The sequence below is a fragment of the Schistocerca nitens genome, chromosome 3 (genome assembly GCF_023898315.1).
Source record: "Schistocerca nitens isolate TAMUIC-IGC-003100 chromosome 3, iqSchNite1.1, whole genome shotgun sequence".
NCBI classification, from domain to species: Eukaryota; Metazoa; Arthropoda; class Insecta; order Orthoptera; family Acrididae; genus Schistocerca; species Schistocerca nitens.
In genome coordinates this window covers 705,116,718-705,131,487 of record NC_064616.1, presented here as the reverse complement: position 1 = coordinate 705,131,487, position 14,770 = coordinate 705,116,718, and the positions used below count along the sequence as shown (strand labels likewise).

Below are 14,770 nucleotides of genomic sequence, written 5' to 3'. Positions count from 1 at the left end.
CTTGGACATATGCAGGATTTGACTTCGCTGTGCAAAATTCCAGGACATGTTCAGATTTGCTTGGACATATGCAGGATTTGACGGTCTACACACGGAAAAATTTGAAAACCTTAAAAACATATGTTTTGACAGAGCACAGAGAAAACTGTGCGACTGTGAAACTGTTGCATTCATTTGTTGAAGTTTATGTGACACACTCTTATGTTTTCATCAATTTTTTGGAAGTGATTATCACATCCACAAGAAAACCTAAATCGGGCAAGGTAGAAGAATCTTTTTACCCATTCGCCAAGTGTGGAAGTTAGGTGTGTCGACAACATATTCCTGTCATGTGACGCACATGCCGTCACCAGTGTCGTGTAGAATATATCAGACACGTTTTCCTGTGGAGGAATCGGTTGACATATGACCTTGCGATCAAATGTTTTCGGTTCCCATTGGAGAGGCACGTCCTTTCGTCTGCTAATCGCACGGTTTTGCGGTGCGGTCGCAAAACACAGACACTAAACTTATTACAGTGAATAGAGACGTCAATGAACGAACGGACAGATCATAACTTTGCGAAAGTAAAATTTTCAGTCGAGGGAAGACTTGAACTAAGGACCTCTCGTTTCGCAGCCGTTCACGCTAACCACGGGACCACGGCGCTCCTGTGCTCATATCATCCTTGATGTTGCATATATTACCCATGGACTATTCAGTTAGTATATTTTGCTTATTTTTTCATAGTTCCCCACAACTTCTTCCTGTTTTCTCGATTGATCTGTGTTCAGTTTTTCAAGACCTATCCACTGTGCCAAATTATAACAATCTGAGGGGGGTGCGATGGGAAGGTTCCCTTATGAGATCCATAATGGCCTAAAGCATACAGCCATCGATCTCACATTTAAGTGAATGTCAGAGAAACCAATGACATAGCTTTTCGTGAATTTTCATATATACAATGTGGACCTATAACACAGATAAACCTGACTCATAATAAGATCAACAGATTTCAGAAGCATGGATAAATGTTACAATCTCACAATCGACGGTGATGTGCTTTAGGCCCTTATGGTTCTCAGCGCCTCGAATGGGTTACTGTACGATAAAATTCGTAACTTAATTTACTATAATTCATTCAGAAACCCGCAAAATAGGTTTACTGTCAGTACAACTTCACATATATTGACGTCCAGTCTAACTTTACTCTAGTATATAGTGAGAGAATTAGCATATCTGAGAAGTGTGCTACCATCTAGCAGGATTTATGTCCAGTGCCCAGCGAACAAGGATAAAAGTCTGCCGCAGTGTGCTACCGCCTGGCGGCACTGACGTAAATTTCTAGTTGAGTAGCAACGGCTAGCTGTGGACATCCTGAACCGTGCACGTTGTTTATCAAATCCGTATGTATTTGGCCCGTAAGGCAATTACGTCACGCGAGCTGCGCATGCGCGAAAGCTACTTAAATCATGCACAACTGAAAGTGTGCTCGCGACCCTGATGCCAGATTTCAGAGTCTAGAGGAGTAGTAGCGCAGTAGATTTGCTCATGTAGAGGATAATATAGTCTTGTGAAATCGGATAAATATTTTTGATAACAAACTGTATACTTCCCTAACAAGATGGGATAACGAGATACAAGCCAACTAGAGGAAGAATTATCCTGCAATTTACCACTCTTACTGAAGAAAAATTTTGTGTGTACACAAACTTTCAAAAACTCATATTACAGCATTTATATATTTAAGGATTCTCTGAAGATAGAATCGGGTCACAACATCATATTATTCATAGAGCCCAGTTGAAATATTAGGAAACTTGTGCTGATATGCATGATTCGCATGTGTGTCAAGTAACTTGCATCATTTATGTATGGGTTCTACAGCCATACTATAGAGCAGCGGTCACCAAATTGCACACCGGCACACGGCACGCGTTCTCAGACTATTTTATAACAACACGCATCTAGCAGCTAATAGCTGCATCCAAAAACGTCAACTAACGTTAAAACTAAAATATTAACAGAGACAATAACAGTTTCAGACATGCTTAATATTAATTGACATTGTTGAATCCGGCCCTGAGCTAAGTGAAGTTGGCCGCTTACCTCAGGAGCATACGGATACGTAGTGTGGCACTGTGGGTAGGATGTGAGGGGGGGAATGTTTTATTGTCTGTTTACCCATACAGGCAACTCTTCGGCGTGCGGAACTCGTACACATCAGCTGCTATGGTATAAACTTTGAGACGGAAGTTCAAATGGCTCTAATCACTATGGGAGTTAACATCTGAGGTCATGAGTCCCCTAGACTTAGAACTACTTAAACCTAACTAACCTAAGGACATCACACACATCCATGCCCGAGGCAGGATTCGAAACTGCGGCAGCAGTAGCCACGTGGTTCCGGACTGAAGCGCCTAGAACAGCTCGGCCACCACGGAGGGAGTAATTCATGAATTTGCATCACAGAGACGGCCATCTTGAAGTCCGGTACTAATCAGCAGCAAGGAGTATAAAACTAAATTATGGCTGTTATAATACGATAAAATGAGTAGAAGAAACATGGCTTTCAAAACATTTGGTAAAAATTTGTGGTCATCTCTCATGATGCATTTAAGGGGCTCCGGAACGCCCTATACTTGCAATGTTAAAATAACGCTTATAAATTACATCTTTCCTCACAAAGTATTTGAGGTAGGAAGTTGAACTTTTTACAGATTATTTATTGGAATATGGGCTACAACTTAACACAGGGATTTTACAAAATTTTAGTTCAGTTATCAAAGATGATTTTTTTTCAATTGTAATGAAAATTCACAACATTTTTTTGCAATTTTTTATTTATATATTCAAAAATATACAGTTTTTTGGAAAAAGGCTGTGTTAAATTATGCAGAAGGTACTGTGTAACATTTACTGAAAGTTCGAAACAAATATGTTTGGAAGATCCTTAGAAAACATGTAATTAGTATGAGAAAATAAAAGTTTTGGGAATCGAGCGACAATGATTGGATTAACTTTTTAGTGCATTCCAGGTCCATAGGATGGATTATCTTCATCCTCTGCAAACTCCTCCTCCAGCTTCCTCTTGTTCCTCCTCCTGTTTACTCTTGCTTGTATTTCTAGACTCTTTACAGCCCTGTCTGCAGCCCGAAGGCGTTCCTTATCTAAAGCAAGCATCGCTCGTACCATGTTAGAACCTATCTTCATTCCCATATTTCTAAATACCTTGCACCTTACAATGTTGCCATCATTGAAAGTCGCAACAGCATCATACACACCAAAGTGAAGTGTTTCTATTCCAACAAATACAGTCTTGGGGATTCTCGACCATATAACACTATTTACACTTTCATTGGGGTTTTGAGTTTTTCCGTGAATACACTTTTTCAACAGTTCAGGTGCTGCTAAGTCTCTGAAAATAGGTTTTATCACCTCCATTATTGCATGAGGCAGACTATGCTTATGAGTGTACACTTCACCAGTTAGCAATCCTTTGTTATATTTACACCAACTGTCTTCTTCTTTGGGACACAAGCTATGTTGGGGATTTTCATCGTCTTTATTGTTTACAGTAATAACACATACCTTTGGCTTTCCAACATTTCTCCTTTTCTTAAAAGCCTTCAGAGGATTTCTAATAACTTTACTTTTACTCATTATTATACTTCAACAAAACAGAGACTCAAGAAACAGAATTAATTACGAATATTTTCGAGATAATGACAGAGTAAATAAACATGAAACAATCGACAATCACACCAGCGATATATATTGAACCATCACAGGTTAGCCACAGCACATACTTTATCTCACATCACTAAAATGTACCTGATGAACACGGACGTTAATAATAACACCATTTGACAGCAGTTTAACAGCGCCACAGTAGGTCACGCCCATGTAGAACACATTTCAAAAAAGATTTAAAAGTAGTTGTAGTCTTCGGAATTGAATAAATTATGTATCTATTAAAAGGTGATAGTCTGCAGATTCAGAAAACGCAAAAAAGTAAAAATTGAACTTTTCATGATTTTGAGCCTTTCCGGAGCCCCTTAAATATAAGGGCAATTACTTTCATTAATCAGTTAATAATCTGCTCACACAGACAACACAGCACCACTTCATTAGGCAGTGTCACAACTTTGGGTCGCTGAGAGTGGCCGCAGTCTGAAACGGTAAACAGTCGGGCGCTAAATGCTCCAACTGGTGCCTATTTTTAATGACCAATACTTGGGGGCCGTTGGCCAACCTACTGCATCCTTATTATATCTTGTGGGAGCCTATAACATAGTAATTTATGTATGTTGTCAATTAATAATGACATCGGTACATATGCGGCTGGATGTGCCTTTCCATAATGTCAGTATTGGCACTTGAGAAGAAAAAAGTTTGTCGACCACTACTCTATAGTATGACTCTGTACTAGAAATATGATGAAATAATGTTTCATTGATACAGGTAGATTAATCTGAAGGAGGAAATAAACCCGTTTCCGTCTGAACACGTAAATTAATAGAAGTATGAAGAAACTTCTAGTCGAATTAAGTCGGGTGATGCTGAGGGAATTAGATTAGGAAATGAGACACTTAAAGTGGTAAAGGAGTTTTGCTATTTGGGGAGCAAAATAACTGATGATGGTCGAAGTAGAGAGGATATAAAATGTAGATTGGCAATGCCAAGGAAAGCGTTTCCGAAGAAGGGAAATTTGTTAACATCGAGTATAGATTTAAGCGTCAGGTAGTCGTTTCTAAAAGTATTTGTATGGAGTGTAGCCATGTATGGAAGTGAAAAATGAGCGATAAATAATTTGGACAAAAAGAGAATAGAAGCTTTCGAAATGTAGTGCTACAGAAGAATGCTGAAGATTAGAAGAGTAGATCACATAACTAATGAGGGGGTATTGAATAGAATTGGGGAGGAGTTTGTGGCACAACTTGACAAGAAGAAGGGACCGGTTGGTAGGACATGTTCTGAGGCATCAAGGGATCACAAATTTAGCATTGGCGGGCAGCGTGGAGGGTAAAAATCGTAGAGGGAGACCAACAGATGAATACACTAAGCAGATTCAGAAGGATGTAGGTTGCAGTAGGTACTGGGAGATGAAGAAGCTTGCACAGGAAAGAGTAGCATGGAGAGCTGCATCAAACCAGTCTCAGGACTGAAGACCACAACAACAACATGAAGAAACTTTGCTGGATAATCTACGACTATTCCTTTCTATTGGCAGGAACAGATAGTGATAAAGAAAACAAGTGTTTTAGCAAAGACTGTAGTGCACTCACAAAAAGTAATTCCGAACTCATCGTACATGCTCACTAACAGGCAAAATCTGTTGCGATTAGTAACACGTGACAGCCGCCCCTAAATCGTGAAAACACAGGCAAGTAAAATTAATGACGCAGATGAGCTAATTCAAATACACATTAGTGCGGCAAGAGGGCACTGCGTTGGCACAAAGGAAATAAAGATTACGCTTCGGGAGGGAGAACCTTCAACACGGTCGGCTCGTTCCTCGGTGCAACAACTAGGGACAGCAATAAATCTCCGCGCCCGCGTCTCATTTTTGTTAATTGCGTTTCAGCTTAGCGCTGTTTGGCAATCGGCAGCGAAAAGTGGACGTGCAAGTGGTAACAATACGTAGTCAAACAAAAGAGAACCGCCTGATATCGTTAACGGATCCAATACAATAAATGATCTGCAGCTGCAAGAAACGATTTTTGCGGAAACTATAGTCAGATTGAAATTAGTTAGCACTTGGCAGACAGCAGGCTGCGCTGCTCCTACCAACATTACACCGACGGAAGCCTATCGCATTATCGCTTCCTACTAGGGATGGGGCCATCAAAAGATAATATCAAATTTCGATATAATCGAATATCGCTGTACTAAACGTCGATATCGACGAGTTAATCGAAAGAAAAATAACGATATTTCTGTAAATCGGTGCCAAAAAATTAACATTAAATTTCAGATTATAGCTTATGACTGCACGTGGTATTTGAAAGTGTGAGAAGCGTTTACTTTTAAGAATTAATAAGAAAAATAAGGAAATCAAAATTTAATTGTACATTTTACACATAAACGAAGAAATCTGAGGAAAACATTTATAAAGTTGTACTACAGCAAATGAAAAAATAAACATAGAAAATCACTCAAAAAACAGGTAATGTAAATGGAAAAATTATCAGATCCATACAGTAGTTTCTAAAGACCTTAAAAACAATTTTTCCCCATATTATGCTTTTAACTTACTTCTTTTAGCAAAAATAACATCATGAGCCTTTTAAAATATTTTTCTCTCGGAAGAGAAGCTCCTGCAGATTGTGAATGGGTCATCTCCTAACCGTCAAAAGGGTGCTGATAATTCAGGAGAAGTGTCTTCAATGTCTAGAGTTATTCTCTTTTTCTAGATTCACTATTTTAAATATTTCTACCAACCTCACATTTGATTGAAAGGAGGTTACAAAAATACACAAGTGACAACAGTCCAAATTTCTCTAAGAACTTCATCGTAAAAACTTGTTCTTATGTTGTAAATATTTCAAATATTGAAAGAAAGTGGAGTTAGATGATGATGATGATGATGATAATAATAATAATCACAATAGTCCGTATTATATCACTACAAAATATCGATGTTAGCGATAAACATGCTGTGCAAATATCTATTAAAAACATCACATAACTTATTCTGATATATCGATATTTCCATGTGCCGCTGTCCGATACCCTACCCCTAGTTACCACGATGTCGTCACTTCAGCTACACAAGGAACTGTGCTTTACAGTTCTTTAGTAGGAAGCATTTCCGAACTCACGAGTTTCGTCTGCTCCATAAAAAAAATTAACTTGGGCTCCAATCACAATAAGATTTTTTTTTTGACATGTTTAGATAGGCTACAGTGGTTTACACCACAGACAGATATTACAAATCTGACGTGATTTCGTACGACCTAGGAACTTTAAACTTCATACTTGTTAATATGCAAGTCAAATGCTGACAAAATTACAAAAAAGAAAAATGTCGTTTACGAAGCTTCCACATAGAAACTCAGTACGGTACGCAACTCTGGAAAGATGTATTGAAGCGCGAGTTATTTTGGCAATCACTTAAAAAAGTTTTTCAATGAGCCCAGTAGTTTCCGAAATATGGCGCAGTAACTTTGAAACTGTTTCGTCCATATAAAAAAAATTGTTACGTGCCTCCGACCTTAATCTAAATTAAGAACACACTGTTAATATGCTTAGAGACACTATAGAGATGAATATCACACATGAGTTTCGGATTTTTTACGTGTGGAAGATAGACTTTAAGGCCATTTTCTATCGTCATGGAGGGCGGAGTATTGTGACTGCCTGAAGGCAGTACATTTCGCAACAACGTCGCAACTATGAACGTCAAGCATCAGATTCCAAATAACTAAAATCCCATTTCAGTGATTAATCTTATCGTATCGTCTTAGGACGGCGACGCTGGACACATAACTAGCTGGGTATGCAAGAAAATTTTGTTTGTGGAGTTTGGATGTAGAAATCAGATATTGTTGCATTCCCCATCACATACGCGGCAGTTTGTCCCGATACAGTCAAAATCTTTTCACATTCTACTACGTCGAATGAAAAGCACGTTACTAAACTCAAATATTTAAATAAATACGCGTTGTTGTTTCAGTTTCACTGGCGTATATTTAAGAAGAAAGCCATTGAACGGTGGAAAACCATGACAACAGTCCATATGAAAAGCATCGATGTGAGTAAAAATTACATCAACAATTAAAACCGAACAAACCCCACTTGAGGATGACCTCACAGCGCATATTCTATAAGCTGTTGGAGATCTAGGTGTCACGCTTATAAAAGAAACACTAGATAAGATCTGGGACATAGAAACAATTTCAGAAAACTGGAAGGTTGCATGAATTCACCAACTTCAGAAAAAGGGGGCAGACAGACATTAAAATTATAAAGGAATATTAGATAAACCAAATTGGAAGTATCATGCTGGATTTAAGAGTAGCAGATCCTGGACAGAGAAGATTCTAAACCCCAAAAAATAATTGGGTATATGACAATATCAAATAAAAAGATGGTGCTTTTATTTATATATTTTAATAAGGCTACCGATTCGATAGAGAGAGACTCACTCCTAAAAACCACGAAAGAATTTGCAGTAGAGTGGAAATCTCTGGAAATAACTAAGCAAACTCTTAACAAAAAAAATATTTAAAGTTAAATTTCTTAAAAAACTTCTAAATTCTATCCATATTTTATCAGGAGTCAGACGAGTAAACGTTTTGTCATCTCTATTATTCAGTTCTGTGCTGGAAAAAATTATAAAAGAAAGGAAAATAGAAGAAGAAAACAAAATGTTAATAACTACATTAAGCCGAGTAAATGGAAAGAAGCAATAAATTGTTTTGCGTTTGAAGATGAGCCTTAGATAATGAAAGGAAAAGATTAACTTTTGAAGGAGACAACTGAAAAGCAGATCTACAACTACCTTTTGAAAAGACAGTATACATAATCACTCAATGTAACGCACAAAGAATTTTGAACCCGAAGTATGTCAGCGTCAGGGAGACAGGAAACAGAATGTGACATAGGTAATAAAAAAGAAACAGTTAAAATAACAGCTGAATAAAATGAAAACAGCACATTTGCTATTGAGAAATCTGTACAGTAAACATATTTTTCTAAAGGTGCTAAATTAAGGCATTATAATACAGCTGTAAAGCCAAAAGTCCTCTATGTGTCTGCAATATTACTTTTATATGGTTGTAAAATGTCGTTAGTAGATATGTAAAATAAAGAAAGAATGAAGTGACAGTCAAGCTATATTGCATTCATGCCAATACCGATTTTAATCCATAACAGATTAGTAATTTTTCGCTTGCTTTCGCTTTCTCGATTATCTTCAGAACGTCATATGCTTAACAGTTAGTTGTAGACTCGTATTTTCTCTTCACTGATTTCCCGAAATACTCCCCTAAGATATACCGTGAACAGTAGCTTCCTTTATAGCTAAAATTTCTGCTATATAACATCAAATTTTCAAACTTATGGAGACTTCTTTACAGATACGTAAATTACCCAGCAAGTTCGTCTCTAGGGATTGCATGACTTGTTTTTGACACAAAACGTAAATGAAAAAAACATTGGAGGCTAATGGGTAAATTACCTTACCATCCATATCATACAGCGGTGCTACATTACTTTTCTATCCTACGCTGCTGGCCTTTAATATTACAAAATCATGAAGATGGAATGCAACAAATATAAATTGGCAAGAATTGTACTATTTGTTGTGATAGCCCGCTCGGTTAGCCGTGCGGTCTAACGCACGGCTTTCCGGATTGGGTTGGTTGGGTTGTTTTGGGTGAAGAGACCAAACTGCGAGGTCATCGGTCTCATCGGATTAGGGAAGGATGGGGAAGGAAGTTGGCCATACCCCTTCAAAGGAACCATCCCGGTATTTGCCTGGAGCGATTTAGGGAAATCACGGAAAGCCTAACTCAGGATGGCCGGACGCGGGATTGAACCGTCGTCCTCCCGAATGCGAGTCCAGTGTTTTCCGGATTGGGAAGGAGCGCCTGGTCACTGGAACGAATCCGCCAAGCGGAGGTCTGGTGAGTCGGTCTGTGGGTGGTTTTTAGGCGGTTTTCCATCTGCCTCTGCGAATGCGGGCTGGTTCCCCTTATTCCACCTCAGCTACACTATGTCGACGATTGCTGCGCAAACAAGTTCTCCACGTACGTGTACACCACCATTATTCTACCACGTAAACACAGGGGCTACACTCGTCTGGTGTGAGACGTTCCCTGGGGGGTCCACCGGGGACCGAACCGCACAATAACCGTGAAAGAGTGGTTGGGTGTGGGGCGGCGGTGGGGTGAAGTGGAATGCGGTAGTCGTCGTGGATCCCTGCGGCTGCGCCGGCCGCTGGTGGCCGAGCGGTTCTGGCGCTACAGTCTGGCGCTAGCTGGAACCGCGCGACCACTACGGTCGCAGGTTCGAATCCTGCCTCGGGCATGGCTGTGTGTGATGTCCTTAGGTTAGTTAGGTTTAAGTAGTTCTAAGTTCTAGGGGACTTATGACCTCAGCAGTTGAGTCCCATAGTGCTCAGAGCCATTTGAACCATTTGAGCCTGCGGCTGCGACGGGGACGGTGCGTTTCTAGACCCCCGGTTAACATACATACAATACAATATGTTGAGATACGCAAATGATTAGCATTTCAGCATGACAACATTCTGAACATAAGAAATGATTACACAGCGGGTTTCCCATTCAGAAACCACATCTAAATGTTGCTGCCTGTAGCAGTCAGTATTCTGTGACTGTCATTTTCTTGTATGGAATCAATGATTTGGGAGGATAGTAAAACGTCTTGCAGGACTTAAAAAGGTCCTGATAGACTAGCACCCAAGAGTTCCGATATATTGTTCGCTCGGCCATGCACGACTGTACAATCACAGCATTTACGTTGAGTTAGGAAATGGGCTCTTTTACTGCAAATCATACATTCACATGGATAGTGCGATAACGTCTGGCGCACGAAGGGCCTTCAGCACTTAGACCATTGTTGCGGCTTTCCTCGACGTGGCTGCGGAGAAAGGCGGGCCAACAGTGTAGTACCCAAAGACAACATTGGCGACGGGGGTGGTTTTTCAAACGAGTCAACGTTCAGCATACAGCACCACGTTGGACGTAATCAGTGTGTGGTGGTTCAGAGGAGAACAAATATTGCCAGAATACATTCGACATCGTCACACAGTCACAGCACCTGAACTGATGGCATGGGTTGCCATTGGGTAGTCAACACGATCACCTCTAGATCGCTTAATCGATAATTTGGATAGCATCCGTTACGTTTGTGAGATTTTACGGCCGGTAGTCGTGCATTCGAGGTATTCATGACTTTTTTTCCAACAAGATAACGCAAGACCGCCTTTTGAACAGTGTTTTTCCTGACCTATCTTGATACAGAAGGTGTTCGGCTGTTGTACTGGCCAGCAGATTCTCCAGACCTCTAACCTTCCAAAAACATCTGGTTATGGGTTGCTGAGCATCTGGCAGGCCACCACTCACCAGCCATTACAAACGGTGAAGTCTAGCATGGAGTAGAAGCAGCATGGAATAGCGCGGCAATATCTATTATCCAAGTTCAGTTTGACTCGATGCCCAGCTGGTATAGAGCCATTGCCGGAGGAGGTGACTGTATAGAGGGGCGTAGATACGGGGACGATAACGACGACGAAGTGCAGCCCGCCCACAGGCGTCAGCAATTCTCTGTGATACATGTTTTTCATTTCACTTTTTAGTTTAATTCTTATGGCATGACATGTCTCGAAGCTGTCCAACTCGTTTTTATTTGTATAAAAAAATCGGAATTCGGAAGTATTGTCCACGCTGCCCTCTTGCGAAATTTCTGTGAGCTCCCGGTGGCTGTGTCCTAGGGTTCCTGATCAGTCAGCGACCGTGCTTTTGTTTACGCAACGGTTAAAGACGAGTACAGTCTGTGGAACCTTTAAAAAGTTTCCTCACATTAATAGCAAGAACGGAGTTGCAGTACTTAGTGTGACTGGCGTTACGTTGTTTGTCCAGTTCACCTGGGGTGATATTTTACTTTAAGTTTTTTAAAGTATATTTTGAAAGAGTGATGCGTTATTATATAACTGTGCTAATTTAGTCATGTTAATCTTACATGACAATAAATCTAACTTCTGTATCATCCATTCAGTATTAAGATTAGGGAGTTATCACTTAACTAAACCAGAAATAGTTTATTTATAGAGGCCTTTTTCAGTGCATTAAAAATGATGGTAATGTTCCTGAAGACACACCTTTTGGAGACAAAACGCTTTAAGAGAGGAACTATGACTTTATATATATACTGTAATGTATAGAACAATGTTTGTAAATGAACTGAGAATGTTTCATTACTAACTTAATTACAGGGCCTGCTGGAAAGGGTGGGGTATAGGGGGGGGGGGGGGGGGGCGGCACAGAGAAGCCATCCTACAGTTTGGTATACCTGTACATAATTTTGCTTAAGATTTGTATTTCATTTCGTTAATAGTTCCAGAGGGCTGCTGAACCTTTCCCTGCTATGCCACACTTACAAATTATACCTTATAACATACATTTCGACAGTATTTTCAAATTTCTGTATGTTTATCCGGAAAACGCCAAAAAATAACATGATGAAGGAAACTGAAGACTATTGAATACAGCGAAATCACGCAAATCCAGTACTGCGGTGCCGTTTATCTGCCATAAGCCAATAGCAATATAGCTTGTTCAATGGAATGTTATGGGGGGAAATCTCCTGTAGCGCTAACATTTCCATCTCACGTTAGATCTGACCACTTGCAGTGATGGAAATGGCCCAACAAAGTTACTAGGTTTCATGAAATCGCGTTACAGCTATGTGCATGCACCAACTGTTTCTTATTTGTAGCTATGAGTACTGAATGAAATTACATTAATGCCACAGCTCAAGGTCAAGAGTAAAGGCTAGTGTAATGCCATTTAGTGTTAGCTCGTTAAGACTGGCAAGCACGTCACTAAAACATCCGAATTCTATCGATGAATTCTGAGCAGTACTACGAAGCATTGTCTCAAGAAGAGTTGGACAAGCCATATAGTAGGGTCACTTTACGCGAATGCTGTGTTCCTTAGCATGCAAAGTAAGGATTCGCAAGGTTACTTCACACAAACGTTTACGGAAGGTGCGGGTCATTCGCTTGGATCGCCCTTCATCAGTGTGATAGAAGAGGGAATGATATGTTACATGTCCTTTTCGTTCAGTTAAATATGGAATCTTCACGATTTAAAATACAGCGCGTTACGTGTGGTCAGTGATATGGCAATCACACTTTTTTACTTAAACTCGAAAAACTTCAAGCTGGAAGTTTAAGCCATAAAAACACAACTCGACACACCCTAATTACACTCTTCAATTTACCAGACAGGGCTAATCAATTAACGAGAAAAATAATCTACTGACTTCCACACTAACACCTTCAAAGTTAATAGTTATCTTGCTGTAATGAATAAAAAATTTCGAAGATGTGGTTTTCGAATCTTCTGCAGTATTACTAAAAGAAATCTGTAGAACTTTTAACCATTTGATTCTATTTAATTTCTCACTTCTCAGGTTATGTATTAGAAAACACATATTCAAGAAAATTAACTTACTTAGACAACTTTCATTCTTTAAAACACAGGATTTATGGATATGTTAGTCCTGCAACGCCACATTATTTCAATACGGAAGATTTCAACACTGAACATATCACATTCTTACTGCTTACTCATAATGTGCGTTTCGAAACTTATCCATCGTCGGATGTCCAGGAGCGATTACTGCACGTAGATATGGCGTTTCAAGTTGCATGTGAAACAAGCATTCGCAGACTAGACTATTATGACTCAGTCAGCCTGAATGCAGAACTACTGATTGTTTTAGTTTCAAGTTTGACTTCGGATAGCAAATGACAAAGGAAATATTTTTTTCATTTCCTGTAATTAAAAAATTTAAATTTTTCAGGTTGTTTCCCTTACTTGTTTTTAACAGTCTGACAGACAGACAGACAGACAGACAGACAGACGGACGGACAACGAAGCGATCCTATAATGATTTCGTTTTTACCGATTGAGGAAAGGAAACCTCAAAATGACATAAGTTAAGCGATGCTGACCGTTTTGAAAAATTAAGCAATATATGGCTACCTATACTGAGAACGAAAGCATTTGAAGTGGTGTGTCGCATATCATGCAGTTTATAGGCGCAAAGTTCTCGCGTTTTCCGGAGCGATTTTGATTAACATTAGTAAACATCTCAATTTTTCTTGTACAGTGCTTTCATTTCCATTCAATTGTATCAGATTTTCAGTAAATGCAAATTCTGTTCCAATCCTAAACGTTTAAACAGTTTATGATAGTTCAGCTGCTGATATTTTAGGATACTGATTACTGATCTGAATGACATCTTGTACTTGAACAAAACTGACCCCTTCTCCCCTTAAAAATAAAAAAAATGTTCAAAAATGGTTCAAATGGCTCTAAGCACTATGGGACTTAAATTTGTGGTTATCAGTCCCCTAGGTGCGCAGTCCGGAAACGTGCGACTGCTACGGTCGCAGGTTCGAATCCTGCCTCGGGCATGGATGTGTGTGATGTCCTTAGGGTAGTTAGGTTTAAGTAGTTCTAAGTTCTAGGGGACTGATGAGCACAGCAGTTGAGTCCCATAGTGCTCAGAGCCATTTGAACCATCAGTCCCCTAGACGTAGAACTACTTAAACCTAACTAACCTAAGGACATCACATACATCGATGCCCGAGGCAGGATTCGAACCTGCGACCGTAGCAGCAGCGCGGTTCCGGACTGAAGCGCCTAGAACCGCTTGGGCACTGCGGCCGGCCCTAAAAAATTGTCTAAGCTCCTGACTAAGTACTATATTTTTCACCAAGTACACCCTCAAATCACTTACACATCTGATAATGTATTCTTCCTACTATACTGCACACACACAATAAGTAATATTTCGTTATCAGGTGGTGGGGCAATGTTGTAGGCGTAACAGTCCTATCCGGACAGCTTAGCTGGGGCAATGGTAGGTCCCGAATTTAAATTACGAAGTTAACAAACAATGTCCGTTAAATATTTGTTTAAAACAGTGACAGTCGACATTTAGAATTGTATAGCCTTACTGATTTTCAGCTCTCGGATGTGCCAACTGACACTCAGTTAGAAGATCATTTCAGTGCTAATTTTCTATTGAC

The 14,770-nt window shown here is 39.7% G+C and overlaps 1 protein-coding gene across 1 annotated transcript in view; it reads right to left on the bottom strand.

The window, feature by feature from the left end:
* LOC126249397 (innexin shaking-B) overlaps positions 1 to 14,770 on the bottom strand; it is a 463,160-nt gene that overhangs the window by 241,572 nt on the left and 206,818 nt on the right. The window lies entirely within an intron of this gene.